This window comes from Magnolia sinica, chromosome 16 (genome assembly GCF_029962835.1).
Source record: "Magnolia sinica isolate HGM2019 chromosome 16, MsV1, whole genome shotgun sequence".
In the NCBI taxonomy this organism is placed as follows: domain Eukaryota; kingdom Viridiplantae; phylum Streptophyta; class Magnoliopsida; order Magnoliales; family Magnoliaceae; genus Magnolia; species Magnolia sinica.
Window position 1 is genome coordinate 32,903,729 of NC_080588.1, and position 5,875 is coordinate 32,909,603.

General features: G+C 37.2%; 1 non-coding gene across 1 annotated transcript; it reads left to right on the forward strand.

Annotated features, from left to right (window-relative positions):
• Positions 1-787: 787 nt before the first annotated feature.
• On the forward strand, positions 788-894 carry LOC131230115 (small nucleolar RNA R71). The gene has a single exon (XR_009163839.1). It is a non-coding gene; the product is annotated as a small nucleolar RNA R71 (small nucleolar RNA).
• The last annotated feature ends 4,981 nt before the right edge of the window (positions 895-5,875 follow it).

Sequence of the window (5,875 nt, forward strand, 5' to 3'; positions counted from 1 at the left end):
CTAAGAGTGGTGATAGACTTGGCTTGCTCCATTTGATTTGAAGAGCTTAGGTCACTAACTTTATATTGTGGTTTAGGATTGGGGAGAGGTTGGGCTGGAAGTACCCCTTTCTCTCTAATCATCAAGTGTGACTCAATTCATTGCACAGCCTTAGTAAGATCTTGAAAGGCTTGTAGTGTGCATTGATTAAAAAGCTCTTAATTTTGAATGTGTTTCAAAACTGGATCCTCCTGAGGCTTCTTTTGATCCAAAAACTGGTTAAGGATCCCTTGAGGAGAAGCAGTTTGGCCATTCCTCCAACTGAAGTTTGGATGGTTTCTCCAGCCAGAGTTGTATATGTTTGAGGTGGTTCCCTTAAAAGGCCTCTAGTAGTTGTTTACGGCATTCGACTGCTCATTCAATATTTCTTAAAAGGTAGGTATTGTTGGACAACTTTCTGTCGTATGAACATTGTAAGCACAAATACAGCAAACTACTTCCTTAGCCTTATCCTTCTTAAGTTCAATGGCCTTGAGTTTCCTTGTGAGCTTAGCCACTTTAGCACTTATATCATCTTCTCCTCTCAGAGCATACATTTCACCCCTCCTTTGTTTGAGTTGTCTTAGAAGTGGTATTGGGTCTAGGGGAGATGACCCATGATTGTGTGTTTTCGGCAAGCTTGTCAAAATAATCCCACACATCATTGACATCTTTGCTCATGAATTCCCCATTGCATATTGTCTTGACCATTTGGCGCATGGAAGATGTTAGTCCATCATAGAAGAAACTTGTTATGTGTCATGTTTCAAAACTGTGTTGTGGACATGAACTGAAAAGATCCTTGAACCGCTCCCAACATTGGAAGAATGTTTCATCTTCCTTTTGGGCGAAGTTCATGATCGACTTTCTAAAGGTGTTCATTTTATGATATGGGAAGAATTTATTTATGAACTCCCTTGTCATGTTGCTCCATCTACCCATGGATCGTGGACGTAGTGAGTGCCACCGCGTCTTAGCTTTTTCTTTTAAGGAGAAGGGAAAGAGTTTCAACCTAACTGTGTCCTCGGACACATTAAGAAAGTATAAAGTGGCTATTATCTCATCAAATTCTTTCATGTGTAAATATGAACTTTCAAATTCAAGTCCATGGAACTTTAGAAGCAGATGGATCACTCCTGCCTTGATATCCATGTTTCCTGTATTTTCTGAAAAAACCATACAAAAAGGTGTGCTCACCCCCGCAAGTTGTAAATAATCTCACAAAGTATTAGGCAAGGGTGCTTAATGCACCTCATTCTCATCCTGAATTTCCTCAACAGGAGGTTAAGGTTGAATTGCAGGTTGATTGGCCAGTTGATTGGTAACCATCACTTCAATTGACTCTGAGGATCTCAAGTGGTGTCTAATCCTATGATGGATAGATAACCCCTCATAGCCCTATACCTAACCAAAGCCATCTAGGAAAACCTATCTTTAAAAGTGAAGTTCTAAGGGATAATTTTTGTGTATTGTTGAGGGTCAAATATTGCATATTATCCCCCATTTATTTCTTTGTTTTACAAACATAATATGGCTTAATGGTATATTTTACATGTGTTTGTGTTGCAAGTTAAATTTAAGGGCTTGGATTGAAAAGAATGTTAAAAGCATGGATTTAGTGCTCAAAAGTCACCAAAGCAAAGAAGGGATCTTTGGAGACTAAGATTAAACATTTCAAGACTCCAAGATCCAAGAAAACCAAGTGGATAAGGAAGGAAGTCGAAACAACAAGCGCAAAAATCAGAAAGACTTTGTCACCGAGAACCATTTGTTGACATCGAAGATCCGTTCGATAACATTGAACACTGGTCAATGATATCGAATTTATGAGGAAAAACCAAGTTGGTTGCTAGACATATTGGGTGCTTTTATTGATTAATCGAAGACATGTTCGATGACTCGAAGGAAGGTGCTCGATGACATCGAAGACTGCTCGATGACATCGAATTTATTGAACAAATTGAAGCAACTCACTGGACTATTTTGGACACATTTTCGATGACTCGAACACATGTTTGATGGATCAAAGCTTCGTTCGATGACATCGAAGGGCGGTTCGATGATACAGAGACTTACGCAGCGCGAAAGAGGAAAAGGCGCGACTTTCGAATTTTAACTCCGGTGTTACGTAGTCTGTATAAATTATATCCAATTTTGCAATTTTACGAAACTTTACTTACAAATAGGGGTTTCTAGGAACTTTCTAGGATATCCAGGGTCTGGAGGAGTAGAATAAAAGGGCGGAGCTGCTTCCCAAGAGTTCTTCTTCCCTTCTCCTTAGTTTTTAATGCTTTCTTCTAGGGTTTTTAATCCAATCATGTCTATGGTTGGCTAGATCCCTTAGCTAGGGCTAAGGGGTGAAGCTTATAGCGTGGTTGGGATGTTTTTCTTGTTTAATTCATGTTATTGTTGAACTCCTTTGATTCTAATTTGATATTTAAGGAATACTTTTAGTGTTTAATGGTTTGTTGTGACTGAAATTATAATGAATCTGCAATAGCTTGGAGTATCTTCTTTTTCTTTTTGGAGTTTGTGAAAAATAGGAAATCCTGTTGTTCTCCTTCATCCCTTGGGAATGGCTGAGTGATGGAATCCCTTCTATTCTTCACAATTGTCCTATGTTGGTTGTTGGATTGGTATATCCTGTTGTCTACCATAGTCTCCTGGGCATGGTTAGGTGATGGAATCACTTCCAATCTTCACATCTTCCATCCGTTGAGAATTAGGTCAATAGAAGTTCAGATCTGATCTTATTAAATATCTTTCAATTAGATAGGATAGGACTTCAATTCCAATTGAATGCCTTGAATCGAATAAGGAAACATCTTAACAGTTGCAAGTGGATCCCTAGAAACCCTAGTTTTCCACCTTTAAATTCTTAAGTTTCTAAATTCATCATCTCACAATTACTCTCTACTTTCCTGATTTAGGTTAGATTTTTTCCTATTTTTTATTTTAATTACTCTCAAAATAAATACACAAGATTAGTCCCTGTGGATTCGACCTCGGTCTCACCAAGATTATTACTACATCGCGACCCTACACTTGGGGTTGTGAACATGTATATGAACTATTCTTAAAAACCAAACATTTTCGATGACATCGAAGTGTCATCGAATTGCCCTTGATGGCATTAAAGGTAGCTCGATGGGATCGAGCTTGGAGGTCCAATTTTCCTGCATGAAATTAAGTATTTTTTAGATTTTTATGATGGCATCGAAGACCTCTTTAATGGCATCGAATATAGCTTCGATGACATTGAAAAAGAGCATCATTTGTCCAACAAGAAAATAAGAAAACTTCATATTTTTGCAATGGCATTGAAGCCTGTTCAATAGCATTGAAACTTAAACTTTGATAAAATTGAAGCATATTGAGTGTTAAATATTGCATATTTTCCCTTGTTTATATCTTGGTTTTATGAACATGATAATGCTTAATGGATATATTTTATACATGTTTATATTGCGAGGTGAATCTGACAGCTTGGATTGAAAAGAATGTTAAAAGCATGGGTTTGATGCTCAAGAATCACCAAGGCAAGGGATGGATCTTAGGAGACCAAGATTGAAGATTTAAAAACCCCGAGATTCAAGCAAACCAAATGGAGAAGGAAGTCAACAGTGCAAAGTGCAGAAATTATTAGAATCTAAACTTCACTATCTATGTCATCGACCACCGTTCGATGACATCGAAGCTAGTGTTTTATGACATTGAAAACGGGTCAATGACATCGAAGAATTACATGAAAATTGAGTTTGGTTGTTGGACAAATTAGATGCATTCTCAACGACATCAAAGGCAGTTCGTTGACATCGACATTTTTGTAAATTTTTGGAGCAACTAGCTTGAACACTCTAAACACATTCTCGATTGATCGAACACCCTTCAATGACATCGAAGGACTGTTCAATGACATCGAAGGTATGTTCGATGACATGAAAAGTTACGCAGTGCAAAAGGCATTACGTAGTGCGAAAAGGTGTGACTTCAAGTTTCAACTTACGCTCAATGACATCGAAGGTCGTTCGATGCCATCGAAGGCGCTATGTGGAGTGCATAAATTTGAGGCGGTTTTCAAAGACGGTTGAACTAAGGCTATAAATATGGGTTGTTTAAAGAATTCTATGGAGGAAGTAGGTTTTTAGTAGCAGAGCCAAATGGTGGAGCAATATCCTAAGAGTTTCTCTTCCTTCCTTATTTATTTTTAATGTTTTTTTAAGAGATTTAGTTTCAATCATGTCTATGGTTGGCTAAACCTCTTAGCTAGGGCTAAGAGGTAAAGCTTGTAACGTGTTGGGATGATTATCTTGCTTTGATTCTTGTTTATGTTGGACATCATTGATTTCTAATTTGAATTTGAGGAATATTTTTAGTTTTCTATGATTTATTGTGACTCAAATTACAATAGATGTTGTGATAGTTTTGAATATCTTCTTTTCCTGTTTTGAGATTATGAGATTGGTAAATCCTGTTGTTCACCATCGTCTCCTGGGCATGGTAGGATGATGAAATCCCTTCCAATTATCACAACATCCCTTCATGTGTGGACTAGTTCAATGAAAAGTTCAGAGATTTGATTTTCTTATCTTCCGATTGGATAAGATAGGACTCTGATTCCAATTGTGTTTCCTGAATCAAGTGAGGTAACATCTTGATAGCTACAAGTGGATCCTTGGCACCCCAGTTCTCACCTTTTAATAGATAGTTTAAACATTATTCACAATTAGTCTCTTTTATTCCAGATTTAGGTTTAGATCTTATTATAGTTCTAGTTCTAGTTATTTTCAAAATACGTAAAAGTTTAGTCATTGTGGATTCGACCTCGGTTTCACCGAGTTATTACTACATCGTGACCCTGTACTTGGGGTTGTGAACAAGTTTTTGGCGCCATTGCCAGGGACTATGGCTATGTTTTTCTGAGATTAATTAGTTTTTTGAAATTAGTTTAAGATTAGGATTAGTTCTTTTATGTTTCTAGGTTAAGATTTTTCTGAATTTATTTCTAGAACTAACTTTGTTTTCTGTTTTGTAGAACCCTAACATAGCAATCCTAATCGGGTAACTTCTCTCCAACTCTCTCTTACTTTTCTAAATTTCTTATTTGCTTTGTTTAGTTTTTTTTTTTCTTAGGTTTAGTTTATTTAGTTATTTGAGGGTTGCTAGTGTTTCATGCCCAAGTGGGTTTGTGACAACACTCTTCATCTCTTAAGTGAAGGAGGATTAGTCGAAGGGTTGCATATCCATCACCAAATTAGACATCACTTGATATCCTCTGAATTAATTGAAGTTATGGCTGCAAATCAACCCCAACATCTAGTTGAGGAAGTTAAAGATGAGAATGAGGTACATCATGCACCCCTGCCTCGTACTCTATGAGATTATTTACAATCGGTGGGGGCGAGTACACCTTCTTGCATGATATTCCCATTGAGTGAAGGAACCATGGATGTTAAACCTGGAATGATACAACTACTTCCTAAATTCCATGGACTAAAATCTGAAATTCCATACTTTCACATCAAAGAGTTTGATGAGATAGTCACCACATTATACTTTCCAAATGTGTCTGGAGATATAATCTGACTTAAATTGTTTCCCTTCTTATTGAAGGAGAAAGATAAGATGTGGATGCACTCCTTAAAGCCACGATCTATCGGTACATGGGCCGAGATGACTCGGGAATTTCTCAAAAAAATTTCTTGTTCCATAAAACTAACACTTTAAGGAAGGTAATCATGAACTTTGCCCAAAAAGAGGAAAAGACCTTCTTCCAATGTTAGAAAAGGTTCAAGGATCTCACAAATTTTTGTCCACACCATGGCTACGAAATATGGCGAACAATAAGCTTTTTCTA